Raw genomic sequence first — 13,545 nt, forward strand, 5'->3', positions numbered from 1 at the left:
CACGCTTAACAAATATTTTATGAAATTCCATTTTTAATTGTCACCCCTTTCATATATACAGCGACAGTTTCTGAAGAAAGTTTATTTGCATTTGCCTAATAAAAACTGTTTCAAACCTAGACTGAATTTTTTGCTGCGCAACCACACCTCCCCATCAGGAAAGTAAACACCACATTATGAGTAAATAGTACTACTAAGAAGTATGTTACCTAAAAACTTGATAAAAGAAAACAGCGCAAGACACTGTCAGTTTTCCGCCGTGATTTATACACCACACGACAATTATATAAATGGCCCTTGAAACATATAAAAAAATTGTTTCCCTCATAATTCCTCTCCATCACCTTATGGGCACTGTACAGGGTTAATAGTGTTTCTAACCTGCCCTCTACTACTTTCTTTCCCCATACTCCTCTGGAAAATGCATCACAATATCACTGACAACGGATGTATGTTGATACCACGCATACCGTTACAACGCGGTATGTTACAACGTGGTTTTAACAACGCAAGTCATTATGTCGACTTGCACTGGAGGGTGCTGGATTTAGGAATAGTGCAAATTACTATTCCAACTCCAGCCTACGTACAGTAGGGAAGGTGTTGGAATAGTAATTCACACTATTCCTTAGTCTAGAGCGCCCTCCAGTGCAAGTCGACATAATGACTTGCGTTGTTAAAACCACGTTGTTACATACCGCGTTGTAACGGTTGCGTGGTAAAGGATGTTTCCCCTGACAACAGCGAACTGTTCCCACCCAATAAGGAGCAAACTTGTGCTTGGAACACTTTAGCCAATAAAATGTCCATGTTGTACCACAGACGAGCAATGAATGACTGCTAAGCCTTCTATTTTTAATACTTTACAGCCAATGAACATTAAACTTTGTAAAGTCCTGCTTGGAGCACGTTACCCCAATACTCCCCGAACAGGAAGAATGTACAAAATTGCAATAAGCGAGCGGAAGTGTATTCTCCTGGGTGAACGCTGGGAAGCACTATCGGAGTCAGCTGGGGGAAAGAATGGCAACCTATTCTGGTCCGCAGTCAGGGACCTGGGAAATATGGGTCAACAATTAACACCAGTCAGCTGTACCATTTCCTGTAATTCATGGGAGAATCACTTCACTAAAATTTATGTCACGCCGCTACATGGCTTAGATCACTATGTGTAGGGTCACCTATGCTGCCTACAGATAACGCTGTCGGAGGTAGAAGAGACGATCACACAGAGCCTAGGTAATAAGGCTCCAGGCCCAGATGGGCTTCCCATAGATATGATAAAGTGGAAACCAGATCTTTTGGCCCCAGTTGTTTGGAACGTTTTTAACAGTATACCTCAAGTCCCCATGCCTGATACCTTGGCCAATGAGTATCATTGTCCCAATTTATAAAAAGGGGGTAGATCAGAACCAATTAACTACAGGCCAATTTCCTTGCTTGACACTACATTAAAGAACTTGGGTCGAGTTATATACAATAGGATTTTAGATTGGTCGGAGGAAAGCGGTATATTAGATCCATGTCAATTGGGTTTTAGAAGCAGGGTCGGTACAATAGAACAATGTTTTAATCTTAATTTAGTTATAAGTAAATATAATACTGCCTGATCTTCCCCTGTTTATTTGGGGTTTATGGATCTATCTTCCGCTTTTGATTTAGTTAATAGGTCTAAACTCTGGTCTTTTCTGCTGGATTATGGATTGGATGAATCCTTGGTACATTTCCTGGCATTTTTACATTCTGATCTCAAGGCACAAGTCAGGTTTGGCATGGGTGGGGAGGTGTCGGGTGCAATTAGGGTAGGAAGGGGAGTCAGACAGCGGTGCATTTTAGCACCCCTGCATTTTATTATTTACATTAGTGGACTGAGCAATACCCTGAAACAGTCAACCCCAGACGTCCCCATAATCAACGGCAAACCGTTACCTGTAGTTCTCTACGCAGATGATGCGGTCCTAATGGGCCGCACTCCAAATTCTCTGCGTATTTTGATTAAAGGTTTTGTAGAGTACATGGACGGACTGGACTTACGTGTGAATTTAAAAAAATTGTTTATCATGTCATGCGGACATTGGAAACGCAGCTCAATTCTATAATGGTAGGGAACGACAGATTAATTTCCACCTGAACTTTTCCATATCTGGGGATGGTCTTTGCTGCGAACGGCTCGTGGACTGGGCATTTGGCCCTCTCCGCGAGCAAGTTCTCAAAGTCCATAAACTCAATTTTAAGCCTCCCCCGCCCGAAGAAAACAGGTGCTATTGAAGCAATTTTAAGGATTTTTAAATTGCAATGCATTCCAGTAGCCACATATGGGGCAGAGATATGAGGTTTGGCGAAGAATCAGTGCATCCAGCAGGAAGAAAATCAGTTTTGTAGAAAGCTGCTGGGTGCACCGATTTCTACTTCTCAGTATATTTGCCATAAGGAACTTAACTTGTCTTTTATTTGTGATTTTATCAATGCCCGACCTGCGTTATTTTGGCACTCAGTTTGGGGGAATAAATTTGCTACTCTAACACAAGAAATTATTACTGACTGCCTTAAGTGTGAGAGAGGAATGGATACCCCTTGGCTCTCGGGGGTCTACTAGAGTCTATGCAGCATTGATAAAGGTAGACTCTTCTTAGACCCAATCGGAGCCGATTCATTCCATAAGAATGACTTAAAAAAAGAGCTTTATGCACTTAATAGCTCAGAAAGGGTCAGGGAAGAATCTAAGAAGTCCACAGTCTCTAATTATATGGGCAGGGAATTGCATAGGTACCCTTTACTAATATATCTTACCCTGCCAATGGTAAACTGGGAAAGAAACCTTTTATTTCGATTAAGGGCGGGAACTGTGAGATTTCTGTTAAATTTTCCTCTAGGCTATCGGCCAAACACAGAAAACATACGATGCCCCTGTGATGGTGTGAGCGCACAAACTGATTTGCATTTTTTCTTCTTTTGTAAATATTATTTAAAATATGTAAAATGGTTTTTAACTCCCTTTTTAAAAAAACACAGACCGCTTTCCCTGTGGGAATCTTATCAGATGTTGCTTACTTTGGACAATGAAGAAATAGTCTTCCGCACTAGCACTTTCTTGAGAATTGCCACCCGAGCCCGCAAAATGATGGACAATCCTTGACTTTCCTTTTGTTTAGTAAATTGTAAAATTTGTCTGGTGTCTATTACGATTTATCAAGTTTTCATAGGGACTTTTATAATACCATTGTAAATTTGTGAATGTGCTTTTATGAATTCTTGGAATTCGAATAAAGATTTATGAAATGAAATGAAATGAAATGGAAGGAATCCCTAACAAAACTTTTCCACTGACTTCTTCTTTGACTAACGGTTCCTAAGAAAAAAATAAATATAAATCTCCAGCACAGTAACTATTTCAATAAGCAACATATTGTGATGAACTTCTAACCTCTGTACTCACGCAAGTGATCCATGAACTGTTACTATAGTAACAGGCAGAAAGGTAGTGGCTGTACAAAAAAACGTTGTATTTACCCTGGATCCTCTACAAGAAAGAAACGAAAGAAAAATACCACATTTACAACCCCTTTGCACAGTTTTTTTTAATAAAAAGAGGCCCCGAGGGGGGCTCGAGTGGAGGAGGAGGCGGACCCCGGAACTCCGGGGGGCCATGAGCCCCCTGCATACATGTAGTTAAAGATCCAGGGGGTATCGATCCCCGTGCAGGGGAGACCCTCTAGGCCCCTCATTATGAAAAACAAATTGCCCCAGGGATGTGGCCCCCCAGGAGGCTAATTAACAATAAAGCAGGCTTCGCTTTTTTTCTTTTTCGCCCAAAACGCGTACCCTGTGGTTTTTTTTAAATTATCCTGCGTGACGTCATATACGGCGCCCCGTACACGTACGGCGCAAAAGATTCTAATTGTTCAAAAACATATATTTATGTATTTAATGTACATATTAAGGGAAGACATTATCTGGGATAATCATGAAAATAGTTTTTTTTAAACTTTAAACGAGCGAATATTACTTTTAAAATCAATTACGGAAATATTGTCCGTACGTCGTAAGAGTAAAAATAGTTTAAAGACATACATTTTATAAAACAATATAATACTGCACTCTAAAGAAAAGTCAGCACAATTATTGACCCCTCTAACAACATTTAAAACCCCCTGGGGGAGGTGGTAAATTATTCGAGACTGAATACGTTAGTACAGCCTACTGTGCTTACGCTACCAGGAAAAGACAACAACAGTACAAAGCCCAGATTTCCATTGTAGTGATTTCTTAGTTGCAGGTCTAGTTGTCAGATCGACACACACTCTCTCATGGCTGGTATACAACAACACCACACCCATCCAGCACATCTGTCACTACACACGTAGCCCTATGTATAAAAAAGACGGGCGCAGGTGTTCGACGCCATTTTAGAGTTGTTCCCAAACTACCGAACAAGGGGCTCACTACTACATGTGTGGCCTCTTTGGTCACTGAGTTAGTGGTGCTCGAAGCACTGAGCGGGTGAAGAACCTGCAATGATAATGATGGGAGCACGAGTATGTCATCAGCCATATACATTTACCACCCATGATAAAGGCATAAGCATGATAATGGCTTCCTGGTGACGGACACGTGTTGTAATGGTTGTGGCTTACGTGTTTCAAATTAGTTTTTAGGTATGCGTGTGACCAAGTCTGATAACATCGGAGGCCAAGGACAAACACTGTGGTGTCTGTGGCAGGAAATCTCATCGATCACAGACAAGATAGGCGGAGGGTAAAATGAAAGTAACAGGTATAAAAGAAATAACGGAGGAAAACTACTAAAATGGCGGAGTATGTATTCAACGTTTGGCGCCTCAGCAATATGACTATTAATATATTACAAAAGTATAGCAGCGGATGACACACACGGCCCGGGAAAAGAAAGTGGCAAATTTAATACCTGAAATGAGGACAGCTTTGCTTGGCGAACTTAAAGAAAAAGAAAGAAACATGGGCTTGGAAACGAGGCTACTCATGCATAGAGAGTACAACTGGTGCACAAAAATATACGGAAAGTTTCACATACTATCATAGAAATATAGCTCTTTTTTTCACCAGTAAAGTTTGTTCTCAAAAAACTGGTTTTTTTTAGCCCCAATGCCCCCACGATCCTCCCCGCGTCCTTTGAGAGCCGGAATTGCTTTGTCAGAGAGAGCAGCTTACATGCTGCTCTCTCTATCGAAAAGCAATCTGCTTTACTACTTGAAAGAGAGAGCATATTAACTAGCTCTCTCTTTCAAATAGGAAAGCGGTTTGCTGTGGTAAAGTGGGAACAGCAACGCTCCCGCCCTAGCATAGCAAACAGCAGTGTCCCGGGGTAGGCACCCCGAGCAACTGCAGGAGCCGACCCTGGGAGGCGGTGGTCCCCATGGCCATCAAGAACTCCAGAAGGGGGGTCGCACAACCCCCTCCTAACATTAAAAAGCCCTGGGGGGCAGGTCCCTGGGGCTGAAGGGTCATTTTACATATTACTGCCCAAGGAAGGTGGCAGTCCCCGGGGCATGTACGGGGGGCAGGGGAGCTGAAAACACACTTGTTTTTTAAACCCCAAGGGGATGGCGGTCCCCGGGGCTGCCGGGGGCCTTACAAGCCCCCCTTTATGGATAAAAATTGCCCCCGAGATTTGGCCCACCCCGGAGGCTAATTAAGAATAAAACGGACTTCTAGTTTTTTTACCTATACGCGTACCCCGCGATTACTTATTTAAAAAAAAATGGGGGCCTAAAGATCCATGTGGGACCCCCTGAGCAGGCCTAGAAGGTCAGGATGTTTCAACACTGCCCCCTTTCCTTTTTTCTCAACTACTGTTTTCTTGTGACTCGGTTCTACCGAGGCACAAGATGGCTGCCTACACATCCTGATTTTGAGTATTGACAGACAGTTGACATCCAATCAGCATGCAGCTCGTGCTCGTAATTGTACGGATTTCCGCACGCGTGCAGTACTTCGTCTCTAGATATCACTTTTGATTTTCTCAGGAACTATTGAACGGATTTACACCATTTAACAAAAAGCACAATTTGCAAACCGAACTCTACCTCTCTGCCAAATTTGGTGTAATTCCGGTCAGCCATTCGGGCTGTAGCCCTGGCTAAAGGTCCCTATGGAAAATTGCATGGGGAAAACACGTTTTGGGACCCCCCCTTTTTCTCGGCCCCCACTTGACAAATGAAATCACCCCCAAACTTTCAGGGAAGGAGCGGAGCGGAGCAGGCCATTTTCTTGGAGAAATTCGCCAGTAAGTAATTATATATATATATATATATATTTATATATATGTATATACATATTCACGTTTCAGGGACTTTATAGTTAGAAATTAGCATTTAAAAAACTTAAGAAATTCGGGGGAAAAAAACAAAGGTTACAGGGACGTTATAGTTATGCTGACATTTCACTCATACAAAACCTGAGAAATGTAGCCGTTATAGATAGCTGAGCTAACTGTAACTCATGCCCATGTAAACAAGCATTTGCAATGCAATTTGTCTTGCATTTGTGAGAGTTAGAGCTATCGATGTTGTAAAAGATTATAGGGCACATGAATCATTGGAAATTGCTGTCGCAAATGGGCAGATTAGCAGAATCTGCACCTTTGCGACCGCAATTTTTGCATTTGGGATTCATCATTCCAAATGTAATAATAGCTATTTAAGTAATCGCTAAATTTGTGATTACTTAAATTGTGATTGCATTTAGGGAATCGCAAATTGCAATTCCTTAAATGCTGTGCAACAAAAAAGAATTGTGATTTCTCATTTAGAAATGCAAATTACTATCAACTCAAAGTTGAAGGAGATTTGGTGATTACTTTGAAAATGCACTAAAGTGCATTTTTCAAAGTTCTATTTTGCACACATACATGCCCTTGGGGCATGTGTGTGTGCAACATGTTTTTAAATTTTATTTCAGGGGTGCATTAGGGTGTCCTATTGGCACCCTTGTACCCTTGAAATTGCATGCGCAACTTGCGAGTACCTATTTGGTACTTGCAAATTGCGCATGCAATTTCTATTGATTCTTATGTGCCTCTAGGCCCATAGCAATGAATGGGAATCAATTCGTTATTTGCGAGTCGCAAATAAGGAATGTGTAGTAATCAATCGCACATTTTTTTGTGATTCCTACATGCATAGGGAATTGCGATTTCTTAAAAATAGCAATTTAGAAATCGCAATTCCTACCTTTGATGCATGTGGCTAAATGTATTTTACTTATACGTTGTCTGTTTGGAGTGGAGTGAATGTGTGTGGTGTCAAGTGGACATATGTGGTTTGGATTGGAATTGTTAGTTGTGGAATTGTGTTGTGTGGATTGAACCTGTGTAGTGAAATAATGTGGCATAGTATGCAGTGTAATTATGTGGATAGTAATTATGTGGTATTGAGTGTACTGAAATTATGTGGAGTTGGATTTGTGTCATGGAGTAGGATTATATGTCTTGGAGTGAGATTCTCTGGAATGGTATTTTGTGTTGTGGATATATATATATATATATATATATATAAATATGTGGTGTGCTATTAAATATTGTTTACAACAAGGGGTGGTGAGGGACAGAGTCTCTGAATTAAGCAGAAAGCTCTCACCCAGTCACCACCCCCTTTTGTAAATCTATTAAATATTGTAGCATGAAGTGAGATTTTGTGGTGTAGATTGGAGGTATGTGGTGTGTTGTGTAATTGTGTTGTTGGTTTGAAATATGCAGTTTGTTGGTGAATTATGTGGTGTGGATTGGAAATGTGTAGATTTGAATTGTGTGACGTGGAAGTGTGCGCTGTTGGTTGAAAATTATGTTGAGTGGTATTGTGAGGCATGATGTGAAGTGTAGTTATGTGGAATGTTGCTAAGTGACTGAGTGGTATTATGTGGAGTGTAATTATGTTGTTTTATGAATTGCGTGGGGATGAATTGTGGAATTTTGTGATGTTTAGAATTATGTGGCATGGTGTGGTGTATAATTGTACGCAGTGGAATTATGCAGCATGTTGAACAGTTGTATTTTGTGGAGGGTAATTATGTGTTTTGGAGTTGAGTGTAAATATGTTGTGTGAAGTCTAGTTATATAGGTTGAAGTAGAATTATGTGTAGTTGAATTGTGTTATGTGGAATTTAATTATGTGGTTTGGAGTGGTATTAAATTGTGTGGAATGTTACTATGTGATGTGGAATTATGTGGTATGAATTGTGCATTCTCTCTGTTGTTTGTCCGTGGTGTAAATGCTGACTGGTGCTACATAAGGGATTAGGTTTGACTTTCACAGGAGGTATGGGTTAGTTTGTTCATAATGTAAATTAATGTTGGCGTGAGGAAACACAAATCGGACCCTTTGTACTTTTAATATTATTGTGTGCATCATGCGGAGGATGAAAAGTAGCAGGAACAGCTTTGATGCAGTAGAGGCTAGCAGGAAGAACTGTTTTGGGGTGGTCAGTATAAGAGATTTTTTAACATGCTTTGAACTACCACAGTGGCATTGGGGAAGGCAGCAGCTGAAAGTCTCTCTTTACTGGTAGGCAGTGTTTAGATGGGGACCGGCCATCAGTCTTTCTGTCGGTGGTGGGCAGGGGAGCAGTTGATGGTGGTCACAGGTTTGCAGTGACATCCGAGGGGTGGTTTTTAAGGTGGGTGGATAAGCATAATTACGGGTTTCGTAGGGGTGAAAGTAGAGTGTAATGGATGAATTAGTAGCGGATGCAAGGGCAGTGGGCTGTGTTTGGAGGTGTTTAATTGAGCAGGCTTCGCTTGGAGGTGGGTCATCAAGTAGGAGGATGTGTTTGGTGGGCCAGCTGGAGGAAGTGTTATGTATCTTTGCTGGAGGGCGCAGCAGCAGTATTTACTGATGTATGTAAATCGGCGGTGAGAGGTCGGATGTGACCAATAGAGGGACCAGAACACTTTTTTTATGGCTGGGTTGAGCCACTGCAGTATGGTGGGTCGCTGGCCTGGGAGCTCTTGGCTGGCACGGAGAATGGGGGGCCCCCTCCATGTACTTTTTAGAGGGCCCCCCTCAAGTTTCGTTATGCCACTGAGAATGAGCACTTGATATACTTGATGACACTCGCCCCAGTGGGCGAGGACAGTAGCACTGCCTGCTGGTATCCATAGTGCTCGTACGTTTTGCTATAGTGAGCTGCTTACATGTTGCAACAATCTAAGTTTAAAACACCCCTGTGGGCTGTGAAAATGTCCAGTTCACACTGGGCTACACTTTAGGACTCTCTCCCCGTGCATTCTGTTCTAAACTGCTGACTACCAGTTGGTATCAGCATGATCCGCTTCCATGCGGCGGGGCTACTTTCCTGGCCAGGCTAGCCATATTAAATCTAACAAGAGTTTGCCTACTCGAGACCGCCTGAAAATCAGCCGTTATAGATACCTGAGCTAACTATAACTCATGCCCCTGCAAAAAACTGTCCATGACTACAGGGGCGGGTGTCATGAAGTATATAAAGTGCTCGTTCTGCCTCACGTTGTTGAAGAATTAGCCTGTGACAAAGTGCGAGGAAGCACAAAACGCATCGGCTCTTTGTCAATTTGGTGAGGTGTCCTGAACCTGTGCTGCAGCTCTCTACTAATAAACGTGAAAGAAAACATATATGTGTGAGGCGCTGTGCTGCTTGAATGAGGCGAGGCAGCACAGCAGGAGAGTCTAAACAAATGAACTTATGTCCCATGTTTTAAAGGGGTGGTTGAAATGTGAACATGCACAACACTGTGATCGCTGGGTCTCTCTAGACTGGATTATTGCAATTATCTTCTGACAGGCCTACCCAAATTCCACCTCTCCCCTCTCAAATCCATACTTCATTCAGCAGCTCGCTTTATTTCAGGATCTAAACGAAGCGACCACATCACTCCTATCATGTCTTCTCTTCGATGGCTTCCCATCAAGGCAAGATGTATTTACTGTCAGTGCTTTAAATGGAAAACAATAAGTGCAGGTACTCACCAAAAGGAGTGGTGGACTGGGGGGTGAAGTGTGGGGCGGGATAAGGGGCGGAGCTAGGGGTGGGGCTATGTTTTCAACCTTTCTAAACTTTATACACAAGAAATTCAAGAGCAAAGTAAAAAAAATCGGAAGAATCTGTCCTATGGTTATGGCCCTAATAATAATAAATGTATGTTCAAAAACGTCTCCGAATTTTGCCATCAAAGCTGTGCATGCTGGAATTTTTAGAGACCCTTACTTATAAAGAGAAAGAACTACGAGTCCCAGCATGCAAAAGCGTTACCAGCAACAATCTAGAACTGTCTGAAAGTCTAAACCCCATTCCATGAAGCTGCTGTCACATTTGGATAAACATGGAGTCCCATATGAAGCAGTTTAAATGCACCGAACCCAGACAAAAAATTGTGTTGTCTTTAAAGTGTTTTTTTCTTTGAGGGTAATAATAAAAGTGGCAGCAAAGGCAGGGATTTACATTCAAGTAAAAAAGCATTTAAATTGCTGATGAACTAACATTTACAGTCATTTAAAACAATGACATGCTAAAATGCTGTAAGGCCCTAAAGAATGCGCCCCCTCCCTCGTCCATTAGTTTTATGGTGGACTCTACACTCGGACTGTGCAGGATCAAAAGATAAACTTAAACACCCATCCGCCACACACTGCTGGAGGAGTTGCAGAGAAGCACTGCAAGATTACTGTGCCCAGGTGACAAAAGCTTCTGTTCTGGCGCTCCTGTGCAATCTCAGTTCAGGATTGCAGAACCAGAGCGGGTAGCGTGAAAAGTGCTGCCGAGGCACAATAAAATGCGAGGAGCGCCACCTGTGTCCAGGCAAGGCCATCATGCGTACCAGTACTCTCCTTGTCCTAGGAGAAGGTACTCAAGGGGCAAAAATGTAAAAGTGCTGGTACTCCGTACCGGTGAGTACCGGCCCATTTAAAGCACTACTAACTGCCTTCATTACCCACAAAGCCTTGCACACGTCCTCCCCTCGTTATCTATCTGGTGAATAAATTGAAATTGTCTGTAGGCTCTAGACCTTCTCGCAATGCGGAAAAGTTTCTGCTTGAACACCCCTCCTTCAAAAGGGAAAGATCGATGCCGCAGTCCTTCTCGGTTAATGCGGTGAGAATCTGGAACTCGCTTCCTCCATTGCTCCATGCCACCTCCTCTAACTGGATCTTCAAAGCTGACATCAAGGGCCAGATGTAGGTAAATTATTTTTACCGATTCTAAAATACCGACTCATAACGAATCAGTATTTCAGAATCGGAAAATGAGATGTAGGTAAAAAATCGGTAAAAATTATCGATTCGGATTCACTCGGAATCTGAAATCAGTATTCACCGAATCGGTATTTCCCGAATCGGTAAATTCCGAATTGGTAAAACCCATACATTTCAACGAGCCCATGGCCCATAGGAATTAATGGGTTTTACTGAATCGGAATATACCGAGTCGGTAAATACCGATTCGGAAAATACCGATTCGGAATATACCGAATCGGAAATTTGAAACTGACAAACATGTGAGCCAGTGAACCAATCAGGAACACCAACCACACCCAAACCCAAAGGTTCAGTGGAATCAACCAATCAGAATCAAGCACCCCTCCCCAGTACCTGGGAGTGGCCACGCCCATGCAGGAGCAGAAACCAACAGTCAGGAGAGCAGGAGGACAGACTGATGAGCAGGCTTCCCTGAGCTTACCTGTACAACACCATGGAGAGTCAGGATGGACAGAGGGATGCTGCTGAGCGCAGAACAAAATTGAAATTCAGCCCTGAAGAACTGCAGGTGCTTGTTGCCGAGGTTGTCAGACATTACAGCAAGATCTTTGGGAAACAATCACTGCATGTTGCTGAGTCCATCAAGCGCGCTACCTGGATTGACATACAAGGAAAGGTAAATGCCATTGGTGTCACCCACCGTGAAATAGACGATTTGAAAAAAAGGTGGTATGATCTTCGCATCATAACAAAAAAGAAACTAGCTGCCCACCGAAAAGAAGCTGCAGCAACAGGGGGAGGAAGAAACTGTGCACCACAACTCACCGACATTGAGGAGCAGGTGGAATCCACCCTTGAGCCTGAATCCATCCATGGCATTGGGGACGCTGACAGCTCTGCAAGAGCTGCAAAGAAACAAGGTAAGATGCATGTACATTGTCATCAGCCCATTTCCCGATTCCCCTTCCACACTCTGTGTGCCTACATCACACTTCTGAACAGGTTTTAACAATGCCCAGCAATGCATCATGGGAGATGTAGTCATAGGTAGATACCTCTATGCAGTCAGCATACCATACAGCAAGGGATGCAACACACAACTAGCATAAGCAAATGAGGGATAGGCAAATGTGCGATAGTAGTGTGTTTAATCAAGTAACACAGGTGAACAACTCCACTGACACAATGTCCATGTCTGTCCACAGGAGAGTCATCACGCAGCACAGCGAAGGACAGGGAGAAGAGGAGGGAAGAAGCTGGTCCCAGCACAGTACACAGAGGGATGGACAAAGAGCAGGCAGCCAAGTCACCTGAGGATATAACACCACCTCAGCCACAGTCTCCTCTTACGTTTGAGAGTCAGGAGTCAGGAGCGGCTGCACAGTCTCCAACCCCGAAAACTCCGTCCCCAGTGCTGGAAAGGGCAAGGCGGCTTGATGTGCCCCCTCCCCGCATACTGGAAACATCAGAGGAGGAAGAGGATGAGGGTGACATGACCAGCAACCAACTAGAGTCAGCCAACGCTGAGCAGCTGCCCCTCCTAGAGCTGTGCGGGCCAGTGTCCGAGGACGAAGGTCACTGGAGGCAGCTGAAGAGCATCACGGTCAGGGGGTCTTCTGCGTTCTGGAGGCCACCATGGTCAAAGTCCAGCGCCTGCAGGCAAAAGCAATGATGGGTGATCAGAGGCAGGCACGCACCACCAACAACAAGCTGGATGACATAGGCAAGGGCATAGGAGAATTATCTGAGAGCATGCAGTCAATGGTATCTGGCATTACAGACATGACACAGTGCATGACTGTCCTGTGCGACAAGTTGGACAGGGACCATTTGGAGAGGCGCAAGGCCTGTGTGGATGTGCGGCAGCAGACAAAAGCCCTTAACAGATTCGCGACTGCAACCTCCCTGCTGTGCAGACGGTCAGTGGCGATGCAGGATGCTGTGGTTCAGTGCTGCATCAATTTATCTGTGGGAATGGCCAGAGTGACCTCTGCCATGGAGCTCTTGCTTGCACAACAGACTGCCACTCGAGGCGACACATGTTTGGGTGAAAGTGAGGAGTCCACCAGCAGGAGTGGCGCAAGCACTCCTGTCCCTGAGATACGCAGGAGTGGCAGGCATCATTTGGCAGAGACAGGCCACACCGATACCCATGACACACAGCCACATCAGTCCCACCCTGTAATCCGTGGACGTAAACATTGACTATGCCCTCCACCCAAGGCACAGGTCACGTGGTGTTAACCGTGACCACACAGTCATGGACATTTATATTTCCTCTAACCATAGTGTGGTATCATTGCACTTGCGTAGTATAAATTAAACTACGTACGTCATAATCT

Source organism: Lissotriton vulgaris, chromosome 3_1, assembly GCF_964263255.1.
Source record: "Lissotriton vulgaris chromosome 3_1, aLisVul1.2, whole genome shotgun sequence".
NCBI lineage: Eukaryota > Metazoa > Chordata > Amphibia > Caudata > Salamandridae > Lissotriton > Lissotriton vulgaris.